Below are 16,257 nucleotides of genomic sequence, written 5' to 3' on the forward strand. Positions count from 1 at the left end.
GCAAGAAGCATGGTGTATATATTGGATCAAACTCGGACTAGGGTGCAACATTATTTTTTATCTATACGGACTGGAGCATGACTATAACTAATTTAATATCGAAAATCAGATTATGACTTTAATAATATGGATAGGGCATAAATGGTGTTTGGACTATTTGGCCATATAAAAAATATGGTGTATGTGATGGATCAGCCTCAGGCTGGGATGCAGTATTGTGTTTGGCCAACCATGGGCTGGAGCCTAGTTGTAATTAGTCTAATATCGGAAAGATAAACATAAAGTGTGGAAAAGGGGAGCATGTAAATAGTCAGCTATTTATGAAACGTGGCATATCAATCATGGGCTAAGATGTTTGATCTATCACAAGCTGGAGCATGATTATGACTAATCCAATACTAAAATCAAATCAAGATGATGACTGTATTTAATTGAAGGATATCTGGACTAGCCAGCATATGTAAAATATAGTATTGTGATGTCAGCCACAGACTGAGATATAGTTGTCAGTCATGGATGAAAATATGGTGGCCTACCACAAGCTGGAGTGCGAGCGGATTTAGTCCAGTGTCAAAATAATAATATTATTTTAATTATAATTATGTTAATAATCAGATTATGATAAGTAATTTCTCTGAAAGACTACGGAATAGAATTGCTAATTAGTAACATGTGACGTGTTGAACATAATTTTGATGATATTATTCAACTATCATATTGATGATGTATGAATCTTATTACTAATCTATTAGTTATATATATTTATTAAAAGATATTTCATATTCATGCTGGTATGAGTGTGAAATTTCTTATTGGGCTGTAAAGCTCACAATCTTTCTTTTTTTTTAAAGTTGCAAGATATATAGTTTGGATAGGTCTGATCTGGAGTTCAAGCAATGGAGTAATTTTATATGCCTTGCATATTCTTTAGAGCTTGCCATAAGGAATGTACGGCCATCATGTATCCAATCTGGGTGCTAGATTTCGAGTGTGACATCCACTAAAATTGTCATCCCTAACAATAATTTCAAACAGAATCTTATATTAAAACTTGATGCTATCATCTGGTTGTGCATAGCAATATCATATGGCAAGACGAATCAAACATGTGTCTAGATTATTTGGAGAAAAAAATTAGAGATCACCCACCAAATCATCATCTAAGGTGGGAGTTAGTCACTTATTTAGTGATAACCAGGTTTAATAAGCACCCCTAACATATTAATGTACCATTTGCCAATTTCTAACTATTGCTGTGCCACTCCGACTGGGTGATATGGTGAGAGTGGCCAGATCGAGCGGTGTTGGCTCTTGCTTAACTAGAGTAGCTGATCTACGATTGGAGCACTGCAAACCTACAAGAAAAGTTCATGAATGTCGAAGAAGAAGGTAGGGGTTCTTCGGTGGGAGATCCTATGATGATTAAGTCAATATCGATCAGAGAGGGAGAATATTAGAGAAAGATAGAGTGAGAGTGATCCAAAATGCTCTCTTAGTCTGGCTTCCCCTCTTTTTGATCCGAGGGGGTCTGCTAAATGGTTGACATCCATCGGAGTTGAAGTAGTGGCTATCAGAGCCAAGATGATGGGCATCAGAGGCTCTATTGCATGGTCTGTTGCCCATGTTCAATGGAGTAATGGGTGGCGGTAGACTATTGCAAAGCTTGTCACCCATGAAACTCATGTGTCGAAGGTCCCGAAGAGTGTCCGACTTTGCAGATGACTTGTAGGAAGCTGAAGCAAAAAAATGGGATCGATGAGATATCGTTAGATGATCCTAAGTAGGTTGCCACCCTGACACAAGTGGTCGGCTAGATGCCAAGGTCTGTAGTGTCACCTGGGCCAAATGATGTTGCCTCGATCTCATGTCTCGATCGCTCATGTTGCAGCGCTAGGTGTTTGCCACGTATGGGGAGTGGACTCATCATCAGGTAGGAAGCTGAAGTAGAAAAATGGGATCGATGAGATATCATCAGACGATCCTAAGCTAGTTGCCACCCTGACACAAGTGATCGACTAGACGCCAACATCTGTAGTGCCACCTGGGCCACATGATGTTGCCTCGATCTCGTGTCTCGATCACTCATGTTGCGATGCTAGGTGTTTGCCACATCTAGGGAGTGGACTCATCATCAGGTGGAGGAAATATAGCCCAACACTTACCCCTCACTTCCTAGTTCAAAGTGTTCAGACTGGAAAGTAGACTATTTAATCGAGCTGCCGGGTTGCACGTGGGGATCAACTCTTTCTTCACTTAAAGTTTTGTTCATGCCGCTAGGATAGTCGGGACGCACACTAGATGATTGTCGGGCAGCCTCTTCAATGGCCCCTTAGCTACAGTCTCGACAACGATTGTGGAGTCCATTGCGACTTGGTCTTCTTCTTTAATGTCAAGCTAGTGTCTAGCAAGTTGGCTTTTTCCACCCTAGATCCTGTCAAGGCAACCTCAGATTTTGTCAAGGATTTTGAAAGATTTTAGAGTCATCGATGTCCTTTCAGATCTTGAGCTATTGATGGCTTGGGAAGGTGATCGGATGGATGACCATGCAGAGAGGAGTTTCGAGGGCCTTAGTGGCTGATGTCCACCTTGACTAGTCATTCGAGGGCTTGGGCTTTCGATTTATCCATCGATGCCTCCAGGCATTTATGGTAGGATGCTTCAAGACTCCATCCACCGTCGAGGTTGGGGGATTTCTCAAGGGACTTAACCAATGAGTCACCTCGAGCCCATCCTAGCCTACCACATGGCGGATTGGGGAGAGACTTGAAGTGTTTGAGGAGTTATCTCTCAAAATTTGGAATAGTTGGGAGAGTAGTTAGTGGCCACGACATTTGGTGCTTTAGGTTTGGATACGTGGCATTAGCCGATTGCCAGATGGCTAGGTTCATGTCACTTGGGACTTGAATAAATAGCTTGCTTCCTAGTGGTGGATGCATTGTCAGAGAGCTTCTTCTTATCTTTTTAGAATCTTGTCATGATGGAGATGTCGCCACGATCCGTGAAAGACGCAGTGAAAAACAAAGTGTCTTTCCCAAGGGAGAAGCCTTCTTCCTATCCTTTTAGAATCCTGCCATGATGGAGACGTCACCACGATCAGTGAAAGACACAATGAAAAACAAAGTGGCTTTTCTTAGGGGAAAGCCTCCACCCAAGAGGGCAAAGACCGCCTCATCCGAGCCTCCAAGCATCTCTCAGGCACCATTTCCCTCGAGGACCCTGGGTGAGGGGTCCTCCATCTTCGGAGAAGCGGTCGATGTTCGTTGAGGCCCAACTCTGCTGTGTTGTGGAGTACAAAACCTCAGAAGCCTTCAAGAGGGAGCTCCTCGGTACCTTCATCACTAGCTTCATACAGGGTTTCGAGAACGGTAAGGCCCAATTGTAGTATATGATGCCACAGTTAGATCTGCACCACCTCCATATGGGGAACATCGATGAAAAAGTGGGGCGTTCTCCTTAAACGAGGACTAAATCCTCATCCTTTTCTTCTCTTTTTTTTTGGTGCCTTTTTGACGCTGACTTCATGTAAATATTTTCTCTTTGAATGAAAAAGAATGAACTTTTGCTATGGGTACCTCTTTCGTGATTGCACTTCATTTCTTCCTTCTTCTGCTAGAATTTTCGATGTCATTCAGTCATGCAACTGCTAGGTTGGAGGCTCCAGTGTATGCCTGACTTCCTTCATCGAGCTAACCTTTCGAGTGGCTTGGTTGCTCCTAAAAATCATGATTTTGAGGCTTTGATGTAAATTCGATCTCTATCGTCAGGGAAATCTTTTAGGCCTTTAGGTTCCTTCAGAAATCGTGGCTTCAGACTTCAGCGCAAGTCTGATCTCCGTCATTGGGCAAACTCTTTAGGCATTTATGTACCCTAGGAAATTGTGGTTTAGACTTCGGTGCAAAGTTTGTGAGGTTGTTTTTGAGCTGACTTTTTGGCCTGGGTCATTTTCGCCAACCATTTAAACTGCAATCGCTTATGATTGCATCACCCTCCTGAGGTCCTTATCCATAGGAAGCCTCATTCTAGGTTTGTAGTATCTCGCATCCTCGATGCTCTGCTGACCCACTTGTTGGTGCCTAGGCCAAGAAGCCTTTGAAAGGTCAGTATGCTGATTTAGTCAACGACGTCTGCACACATCCGATCTTCTTTTATCTTGTGCACAGTTGCATTGAACATCTTTTTCCTATTCTCCTCCCTCCCTTGGGGATTGGGCCTTCACACTGATGGGACACATACCCTGGATATTTAATGTCGGACGTTCTTCGAGGTTGGCGATGCATTGAGAGAGAAGATTGGCCCTTTGACTTCTGATGACATGGGCTTTGAGTCTCTCCTCCGACGACATACGTCCCATGGCCAGTGGAGTGGTTGGAGGTAATAAGGGCATAACTTCTCTATAAAAAGTGCCCCATGCTGCTTGAGGCCAAGGTCGTCTAGTGGTGCTTTTGAGATGTTGCCCTTTCGATTGCCAAAGAGTCACCACTGCTTGCGTCCACTCGGCGTGGCCTTCTTGCACCCTTGGGAAGATAGGGTCCATCTCAAAGGAGTGCGCTAGAGGGGAGCGCATCAGATAGTGTCTTCATTTGATGTGGGAGGTATCAAAAACTTCTACGATCCTATTCGTAGAGTCACGATGGCGGCTGCTGTGACTACTCTTAGTGTTGTTCTTTAAGAGAGCCTCAGATCTTTACAGAAGGTGGTTTGACTCCCTTGGATGGTTTTAGTATAGCCTTTCAGCTCACTTTGGATGTTTATCATGAAAATAAAGCATTTCTAGGGGTCGTGAAGCTGACACCATCAAGTCCCATAGTTTTCACCAGATTAACCCCGCATGGGCCTTGGACGATGGCTGCACTTGTAGTCTTTTTTATCTTGTAATTACGTACTTCATCCAATCGAAATCTTCTTGTAATGAAATTTTTTCTTTAATAAAATATTTTTTTGCTTTCTTATTAGTGTCTTGTGTGGTTATTTCGATGCTATCATGAAAGATTCCTTTGGGATGTCACTTGACGTTGAACCAAGGTTGCCTACGGCCCTTGCTCGGGTTGCCATTAGATGGGGGTTCGCATGAGGGTTTTGGTGTCATTCTGATGGCTAATCCTAGTTCATTTGGACCTTACAATCTGGTTCCCTAGCAGGAGGAACAGTGTTGCAAAGACAAAGCCATAGGAAATTGTGTTGCTTAACGGTGATGTATCAGGAATCTTTCAGGGTACCAAGCCGGTGGAAGCTGGATGTTACTAAGAGTTGCTAGTATGTAAGCTCTAGGTCCACCTACTTCCATTAGCTAACGCAATACTTTCCAATTTGGAGTTCATCCACTATGTTCAGTGGATTTTAGTACTTTTGTCTATTTGAGCATAGTATCTTTGGGTCGAGAGTCATCAGGAGGCACCGACCTCTGTGCAATCTCCATAATGATCAACTATCCATGGCTGGTACAGTGCTGTTTTGCCCCAAACTCTCACTTCAACAACTCATGGTAGGAGTTGGGTTCTGACTCATCTGGCGAAGTGGTGGATTATCATGGTTGATGGTTCCCTTCATCTTGATGTTGTCGAGGATACCCATGCTCGTGGAATGAAATTTTCCACACTGTTCCATGCCAAAAACCGATGGTATCAGAGCTAGTCTCTTGATGTTCCATGCTTCTTGCCCTGCTTGCCATTGATAGACCCTAAGGTTGTGTCCACGGTCCCATCCGCTGGGGTATCGTCAGGGCTGTTACCCCATGCTCCGGTGTCGGTCCGACATGATCCTCTCATGAGGTCTTTACTTTGTCCTCCTTGCGCTTTCACCTTCGGAGGCCAACATGCAGAGTCTTCACCTTCAATCTTCATGAGGATCTGAATGTGCAGGTCAGAGAAAGGGTCATGAGGGTGGAAGTGTTGTGGAAGATTCTTCATCCCCTACTCCTTTTGCTGTTATCCGAGGTGATTTTCTCCTTGTTTTGAAGCTCCACAGTCATCACCGTGGGTCATTTTATCACCGTTCTTCCCCCCTTCTACCTCCCATGGTCGGACCTCATCCTCCTTGACCTGAGCGCCACTCTGTATTCAGGTTATAAGGTTGGTATTATCCCCTGGAAAATTCTCATTGAGGGAGAAAACTAGGCACTTATCCCTGAGTCCTTGCTTCATTGCCCATGCAGTGGCGATTCATTGAAGGAATGAACTTTTGGAGCGACGGCATTGAAGCATGTTGGATGCTCTTTTAGTGATAGTTTCTCTCTCTAGATGATGAAGAAGGTGCTGTCATTGATCTTCGACTGCGGTCTCTAACTGTCGAAGCGTGTCACAAGTCGATTTTCGATCATCAGTGAATCTGGTCCACCTGACATTCAGGAGGTCATTTTCATAGAATCCCAAAGACATCATGCATTCGGCATTGCAAATCCTAGTAATAATGGTTCATAGGGATAGGTGGCTCCAATCTCTGACCTTCAATTTGGGCGATTTTTGAGACCACTCACCCAGGACACATGTCACTTGGACAGTGGGAGTGGTTAGGAGAGTCTAGTCTTGACTTTCCTTATAAAGGACTCTTATCGTCCTTTGGGTCGAGATTCATCGGTGATCTTTCATAGTGCATTAGTGTTGTTCTACCACTGTCGAGAGGCGGTGGGCTTCTATTCCATGGTTAGAGAAGTTTATCTCTGATTGGGCTGCTACTAGGTGCTCGGGCGAAAGTCACTATAGTGAAGGCTTGGACTTGGCATGGGAGGCATTGGGAATTATCTACCATTTTGGCAAGGGAGTCAGATTAGTGGTTGTTAGAGGTTCCTTCAATACCATACTTGGTCGAGGGGTCTTCAGCCTCTCCATGGGGCTGATCCTCCCTCCTCGGTGAGGTGGCTTCTCCTGTGGCCTTTGGTAGAGCATCCGGGAGATGGACATGTCTTAAGAAGAGTGTCCGCGCGTGCTGCCAAAGTGCCCTTCGAGGATGCTACGACCTTCGCCAACTTAGTGCTTTGTGTGATCGCCTCCGATTACTTTGGGGTGTGGCTTGAGCCTGTTTCTACAACTGACGATCAATGCACCGATGTAGCTTCCTTTTTGCAGCTTTATTTTGTTGTTATTGTTGTTATCTCTGTAATGATAACTCTATTCCTAATGGAAAAACTTCTCTCACACCTTTTCTTGGAGCTTCATGGGGTTGTTGTCATGATGAAACTCTCCAACAGATGTGGGGAGTCATCGAGTAGAGGTTGATGATATCCCTCCATTACTTTTGCAGACATAGAGAGATGCTGAGCAGAGGTCGATGACACACTCACTCGACTTGCCTGCGGGTGAGGAGGGGCATCAGGCCAGAGTTGATGACGATCTCTTTCCATCACTTTTACGAACATATATAGTGAGATATTGGGTCGTGGTCGACGATGTGCTCGCTCGACTCGCCTATGAGCAAGGAGGGTCATTGAACTGAAATCGGTGACAAACTCTTCCCATCACTTTCATGAATGTAGTGAGATGTTGGGCCATGATCGATGATGCACTTGCTCAACTCACCTGCTGATCAATGCATTAATATAACATAAGAAATATTAGAATCAATATTATTTAGTATTTGATACTTCTTATGCTCTTTTTCAGAAAATATTAATCATGAAGAATTATTCACAAACCAATCGTTCCCAACAAATACATGCCATCAGCTCATCACCAAGCCCAAGATAGAACCCAAGTAAGCATGCCTCTATCATCAAATATTTAGCCAATGCAGATGTGCGATCTAGACTAGAACAAACCAAGCTATGGCCCAAAGCAAGTCAAGCCCAGAGAAAAGTAAACATGGCTCAAAGAGAAAGCAACCTGGGCCCACAATGCGGGCACGGTCCATGCACGGCAAATAGGGAGACAACCGAGCGGTCCACACATGGTGCATGGGCACAAGATCGCTCGATCTTTGTCACGGCTCACAAACCTGGGATGTGGGTTGGCGCGAGCAGGTGCAGGCACAGATCCAAGGCATGGTCTTCACAGGCGAGCGGGCACGTACAGGTGGGAGCTAGCAAGCGGATTGGGTTTGAAAATAGACGTGCTGACACAAGAGTTGGTAAGCGGATGGGTCTTCACGCAGGCCTGAGATGCGCCTGGGATGGATTTGAACACATTCAGGTGCAGTTTAACTGCCCAAGACGTAGCTTGGGATGTAGCAGAAGGGAGGCTTTTAGAGTTTTAAAAGAAAACAAGCAGCCTGGGATGCACATGAGGGGCGGCTAGGGTTTTGGAATGTCATAACTAAAATAGAAAAGAGAGGGAAGAAGAACAAGAAGAAGAAAGTGAAGAAGGTGTAAGTTCAAGCTGGGACATCAGTGCAGAGCCAGACCAGAAAGATCAAGCCCGATAAGAGTCAAGCTGAATGCTTCTTTTACAAGAAGCGGGGGCACTAGAAGAGGAACTGTCTTCAGTACACTGCTTCCCTGGACCCGAATAGGCAGAGAAAGAAGTAAGCTATTGCTGGACAAGGTATTTATATGATAACTCCTTGTAATTTTTCTATTTGTGATATAACTGACTGGGTATTGGATACCGATAGCTCTTACCATATTTGCAATTCATTGCAGGGGTTGCAGGTCAGTTAGAGATTCAAGCAAGGCGAGAGGTTCCTGAAAGTTGGAGATGGAAGACCAGTTTCAATTCTAGCATTAGGAATCTTGAAACTTATTTTTGAGTTCCATATCGTTGTTCTTAATGATTGTTATTTCTGTCCCAGTTTCTTTTTAAATGTCATTTCTGTAGGCCTTCTGGCCAAAAATGATTATGAAATTTCAATAAAGAAATAAGTTTGTAATATCATTATGAATGGTATTACTATTTTTTATGGACATTTGAACAATGATGTATATATGTTATCACAACCTGTTAACGTAGTCTATTCCACTGGCAAGCACTCTAGATTAGATAATGTATCAGATATCTTCTTATGGCACTGTAGGCTAGATCATATAAACAATAACAGGATAAACAAGTTGACTCAAGAGGGAATCCTCGAAGTCAGTGATTGTGAATCACTTCCAACCTGTAAATTCTGTCTTCTTGATAAAATGATCAAGTCACCTTTTACTAAAAAGGTGACAGAGCTACTGAGCTCTTGGGCCTAGTACATACTGATGTATGCGGGGCCATGAGCACAAGTGCTAGAGATGGATATTTTTACTTCATCACTTTCACGAATGATCTATCTAGATATGGATATGTCTATCTGATGAAACATAAGTTGGATTCATTTGAAATATTCAAACGATTTCAAAATAAAGTAGAAAAATAAACTAGAAAAAGTATTAAAATTCTTCGGTCAGATCGAGGAGAGAATACCTTTCTGGTGAGTTTTTCACGTATCTAAGAGAGAATGGGATTTTCTCTCAATAGACTTTTTTGGGAACACCATAGTATAATGGTGTGTCTGAAAGGAGAAATCAGACTCTGTTAGACATGGTCCGATCCATGATGGATTTTGCCAGCTTGCCGATATCCTTCTGGAGATATGTACTCGAATCGATCTGTTATCTGTTAAATAGGATTTTAAGTAAGTCTGTAATTAAGGCTCCATATGAGATATGGACAGGACGTAAGCCAGCACTTTCACACCTTAGGGTCTGTGGGTGCCCGACCTATGTCAAACGGTTAGTTACAGATAAACTTGGACCTAAGTCTGACAAATGCACATTCATAAGGTACCCCAAAGAGATCAAAGGATATTTTTTCTACCATGCTGATGAACAAAATGTGTTCATTAGCCGTAAGGCAACCTTTTTAGAAAAAGAGTTCCTTGGTGAAGAAATCGTTGCTTCTAAGGTTGAACTTGATGAAGTTCAACAGGTAGAAGGACCGACACCAATAGCTGAACCTGAGTCGGATTTGATTAGATCAGATTCGGAGCCCAATGTACCTGCATCATTAAGGCGATCTGATAGAGTACCGCATCAGCTGAACAGATACTATGGTTTCTTGATCTGGGATGGTGATCCCATCGAACTTGATGAGAACGATGAGGATCCGATCACCTATATGGATGCAATGGAAAGACCTGATTTTGAGAAATGGCTTGAAGTCATGAAATCCAAAATGGAGTCCATGAAGGTCAACGATGTATAGACATTGGTTGACCCACCTGAAGGGATTAAAGCCATTGGGTGTCAATGGGTCTTCAAAAGGAAGAGGGGTGCAAACGGAAAGGTGGAGACCTATAAAGCCCGTCTGGTTGTCAAGGGGTATCGTCAACGTTATGGTATTGACTATGACGAGATGTTCTCCCCCATGATAATGCTCAAATTTATTCGGATAATGCTTGCAATAGCTGCCCATCTGGATTATGAGATCTGGCAGATGGATATAAAGATAGCTTTCTGAATGGAGAGCTGACCGAAAAGGTGTATATGATACAACTTGAGAAATTTACATCTACAGATGAGTCCAAAGTATGCAAGCTTCAGAGATCCATTTATGGATTGAAGCAAGCTTCTCGGAGTTGGAACATGCATTTTGATAAGATGCTCAAAACGTATAGCTTCGTTAAGAACGGATAAGAGCCCTGCATCTATAAATGGGCAAATAGTCCAGTTGTAGTATTCCTTGTCTTGTACGTGGATGACATTCTCTTAATCGAAAATGACATCCCCGCACTACAAGGAATAAAAGTTTGGTTGTCATCGCAGTTCTCCATGAAGGACTTGGGTGAAGCATCCTACATCCTAGGGATGAAGATTTATAGGGATAGATCTAAAAGGATGCTTGGATTATCTCAGTCCACGTACATGACACTGTGCTGAAGAGGTTCAGCATGGAGAATTTCAAGAAGAGCTATCTACTGATAGGCCATGAAATTTTTCTCTCTAAGAAGGATTATCCGATAACTCCTGAAGAGAGAGCGTATGAGTAGAGTCCCATATGCTTCGACCGTGGGATCTATCATATACGTCATGACATGTACAAGGCCAGATGTGGCATACTCACTAGGAGTAGTAAGTAGATACCAATCTGATCCTAGAGAAAATCATTGGAAAGTGGTTAAAGCCATCCTTAAGTATTTGAGAAATACTAAGGACCAATGGTTGGTTTATGGTGAGTCAGATCTGAAACTTGGGGGGGTTCACAGACTCCAGCTTTCAATCTGACCATGATGACAGCAGAAGCATGTCGGGTTATGTCTCTACTCTGAATGGTGGAGCCATCTGCTAGAAGAGTTTCAAGCAGCATACTGTGGCAGATTTTGTTTATGAGGTGGAGTACATCACAGCATCGGATGTTGCGAAGAAAGCTGTGTGGCTGAGAAAATTCATCACCAAGCTCGGAGTAGCACCCTCCCTCGATGGTCCGGTCCTACTCTACTGCGACAGCATTGGTGCCATAGCTCAGGTGAAGGAACCCAAAGCACACCAGCGGATAAAGCATATTTTGCGCCGTTTTCACCTGATCCGAAAGATCGTGGATCGAGGTGACGTCTTCTTTCAAAAGATCGACGGAAAGGAGAACCTGACCGACTCCTTCACTAAAATCCTGACAATAAAGGAGTTCGACAACCACAAGTCGAAGCTGAGTATTAGATACTGTGCTGAGTGACTTTAGGACAAGTGAAAGTTGTTGAAAAATATGTCACAAAAGCCAATCGTCAAGCTGTTGACAGTTGAGTAACTTTGCATTGTAATTGATTTGTTAATAACTAAAATATATTTTTGGCATTTTCATCACAAATTTTCATCTTCTAATGAACTCCGTTGTTGTGATGAAGTTCTTAGGACTATTTAGGTTCGATAAAAAGAGGAATTATCGATTAGTCCTTAAAACTGTTCAGACCAAATGATAGGCTGTTAATAAGGATGACAGCTTCTATCAAGCATAGGTCGCTGTAGGCCATATGGGTTGGTTGTTCTCTTAAGAAAGGAGTGTGGAGACACTGGTATGGCATATAGGTGAGATATAAGGGTACATCATCATTGAACGTGACCAACTCCAAAGTATTCTACTGTCGAGAATATCTCTGATGGGATATAGGTATAAGTGTCCCTTAGACCTAAGATCGCCTCAGTGACTTACAAGCAACTCACTGTGTTTTGGTACTGGACTAACTGAATTTCTAATTCAGTGATGGAAGGCTTCTGGGCACAGTCAAGTACTTGCGAAGTCAGAGTGTGATCGAGATGGGATTGACCACTCCAAGAGTTGGAGAAGAATGAGTCGCTATATTTCAATTTAGCAAAATCTTGGCCCATCAGATGGATTTGATATTTTGAAATACAATGTGGACAACCTGATCAGAGTTGACAGTTGAACTCTGAGGTATCCTATGAGCATTTTGATCAAGAAGATGAATTATATGAAAACTATATCCGCATGGGTTCTAAGGATATTGTTCTATACATTCGACCTATCTGATCGTCGGATACTATTGCTAGATGGTCACTTTGATTAGTACAAAAATTTATTTTTGTACTACTGACTTAGATTCAAACCTATGAGGTCACACACATTAGAGTTCACGATCCGATCGGATGGTTGATCAACAATTAAGAATCATTCTAGGGTGAAATGATCAATATAATTGATATTTAACCTAGTGCAAGTATTGTAGGAGGATCGATTAGCAATTCGATTGCTAATTGGCTTAATTTGATTAAGCCAATGGGCTGAGATTAAGTCTAATTGAATATGATTTAATTAGATTTAGTTTAGGCTTGATTGGACCAAGTTCAATTGGTTTATTGGATAAGCCAAGTGTAAGAAAAAACTAGTCCTAGTTCAAATAGGACTTGGGTAAACCTAACTTCTAATTTGATTAAAAAATTAAATCAGATTTAAATCTAATTTAATCTGATTAAATTAGACTCTTAATTGGGTTAAGACCTATTTTAATTAGGTTGATTTGATTTTAATTTGATTTGATTTGAGAAATCAAATTTGAACAAGTCATAGATTGAATCCTAGTAAGACTAAGATTCCACCTTGTGCCACCTTAGCCCCCCACGCCCACTCTCTCTTATTTTATGCGAGAAAATCCTCTCTCCCAGGTCTTCATGCATGCCTAAACTTTTTTCTCTTTTTCTCTTACATGGAATGTGGTTGTCGATCAAGTCAAAGTAGGAATTAGTTTGGATTTCAAATTCTATGAGATAGAGTTTTAGGAAACCAAAACTCTTTCCTTATGGCACTGATTTTATCCAATTTTTTTAAAATTTTTGTAGCTTTTATGATACATAATATGTGCCCTTTGCTACTGGTCCATGACAGAAAAAGAAGGAGGGAACGCCCAAGAGTTGGGCACCCCTTGTCTTGCCTTGTTTGGATAATCTTTGACTAGATATTTGACCTAGATAAGGACTCTTCATATCTCTCTATTTAAAATGAATGTCTTCATAAAATTTTTGTGGATTATAGAGCATTAATAGACCTTTGGGGTGTCCAAAAATCAAAGAGAAAGAATCTTGGGGTGTGGAGATCTAATAGACACAAAACTAGATGTCTGGGTTAGAGCAATAAAAAGAAAAAGAGGGTCTTCTTCTAGAGTTGCTGGGTTCATCTCTTTCCTTCCTCCATCTATAAGTTTTCTGAGAGTGTCTCATCTAAAACTCCTTGTCCTACTTCTCATCTTTGGAAGAATCCAAACCAAGAAAAGGAGGCATCTGATCGATCATCGAAGAAGAATCAGTGCAGTACTAGCATACTGTGCTGATTTTCTGGACTAGGACTTCTGATCGTGATTCGTGGGCTCGTGTAGATGACTTCTAGAGGCCGGATGCATGTACGGCTTGCAACATTATCCTCAAGTTCGGATCAGTAAAGTTAGAACGTCTAACTTGCAAGGTAATAGATCTGATCTATTATATTTTACATATATTAGATGTAGTATAGAAATATGTTGATATGATCAACATGTAGTTCTTGCTCTTTATATTTTAATTTCTGATTTATTGTCATGTAATAATCATGTAATAGGATCTTAGATCTAAGAATTCTTTGATTTTATAAGATAAATTTTAATTTATTTTAGTCTTCCGCTGTCTGATCTTGAAAAAGTTTCAAGATCTAATCTTGAAATCTTAGATCTGATTCCTTCAATAACTCCCTCACTAGAATCACCACCTACCCTAGAACTGAAATCCCTTCCTATCACACTCAAGTATGTATTTTTAGGATCCAATGACACCCTCTTGGTGATCATTATATCAGATCTGACTTTTGATCAGAAAGCTAAACTTGTAGGTATTCTGAAAGAACAAAAGGAAGCCATTAGACAGACCATCACTAAATTAAACGGCATCGATCCATCCATATGCATGTATTATGAGGTAGATGCTAACCACATAGGAACATGCAAAAGAAACTAAAACCAAACATATGAGAAGTTGTTAAGGACGAGGTAGTGCAGTGGTTAGATATTGGATCGGATGAGTGACATTTGCACTCACTTCAAACCATCCTCCTTGGTTTATTCAGTTTGTCAAATACTTAGATAAAGAGCAAAATCTTTCTCACTGATCAAAGTAGGAGAATGATCGATTTTTCTCATAGATCAAGTATTATTTTTGAGAGGAACTTAAGTTGTTTAAGTATCGAGTGTATGAGCCACCTTGAGATTTAGGAAGTCTGGCTGAAGATTTTAAACTTAGCATTTATCGGGAGGCAACCCAATTTCTTTTTTTTATTATTTTTAGCTTAAAAATAATAATAAATAAATTAGATTATATTTTTTGTAGGGACTAGAATCAAAACTTTAAAGACATCTTCAACTTTCGAAGCATAATTATCTTAGGTGCACTCTCTCCTTTTCTTTTAATTCTTTTATTTTCTTACTCTATTGAAGACAATATCGATTAAGTTGAGAAGGAGAATAATAAATCAATAAGTCTTCAAATAAGTTAGTATTTAATATTTAGACACCTGATTGCGCTCAAGAATCAAGTTGAACCAAGTATTTTTTTTAAAAAAAATTGATGCACAACTTAGAGAGTTTGTGAGATTCCAAAGGATTAGGTATTAAGAAAATCCAATGAATAATTAAGTTTAGAATAAAAATAAATTTTTTTGAGCATTTCTAATTTTTTTTACCAACATCAAAGTAGAGTTTATTTTTTATGGACTTCTATAGGATAACTATATTTTTTTTCATAAAATAAATTATTTTATAAAATAAAAAAAATTCAAAAACTTCACACTCAGTAATCGAATCTCTTTGCCTAAGCAAGTATTGAGTTTCACATCAAAAGATATGAAGAGCAAAGAAGCTCTATTGTAAAGTTGGTCTTAACTCGTAGCTTATTTGATTCAAACTATTAAGTTTGAGAGATATTTTATATCTAGTACCCTAAAGCCATCTGATTCGAAAGTCATTGGTTGAAAACTCTCTACATGAGTCAGATAAAAAGTTTAAGGAGTTAAGACACTCAATAATAGTATAATATTAAAAAAATATAGAAAAAATTAATAAATAAAGATGAAAGTAACATTATACTTGTCGACTTAAAAGTTAGATGACTAGAGATAAAGATAGGAGGCAATTTTAAAAAAAATCAAAAAAAATTTAGTATTCTTGGCTTAACTTTCACATTGATTAGTACTAATATTCCAATGATATAACTCATCACGCTCTACTGAAATCAATGGCCCTTTTAAAATTGCCTGATGAAAACTCAAAACTCTAAGCTAAAAGATACTTAGACCTAAATCCTTTCTTTACTCGAGGACGAGCAAAGTTAAGTTGGAGGGTATGATCAATACATTAATATGACATAAGAAGTATTAGAACCTATATTATTTAATCTATATTATTTAATATTTGATACTTCTTATGCTTTTTTTTAGAAAATGTTAATCATGAAGAATTATTCACAAACCAACCATTCCCAACAAATACGTGCCATCAGCTCGTCACCAAGTCCAATACAGAACCCAAGTTAGTGTGCCTCTATCATCAAATTTTTAGCCAATGCAGATGCGCAATCTAGACCAAAACAAACCAAGCTATGGCCCAAAGCAAGTCATGCCCAGAGAAAAATAAACACGGCCCAAAAAGAAAGCAAGCTAGCCACAACGTCCATGCGATCCACATGCGGTGCACAAGGAGACAACCGAGTGGTCCATGTGTGGTGCTCGGGCTCAGGATCGCTCGATCTTTGTCGCAGCCCATAAACCTGGGATGCGGGTTGGCGCAAGTGGATGCGAGCGTGGATCCAAGGCATAGTCTTCACGAGCGAGCGGGCACATACAGGCAGGAGCTGGCGAGTGGATTGGGTTTGAAAATGGGCATGTTGACGTAGGA

This window comes from Elaeis guineensis, chromosome 11, assembly GCF_000442705.2.
Source record: "Elaeis guineensis isolate ETL-2024a chromosome 11, EG11, whole genome shotgun sequence".
Lineage (NCBI taxonomy): Eukaryota > Viridiplantae > Streptophyta > Magnoliopsida > Arecales > Arecaceae > Elaeis > Elaeis guineensis.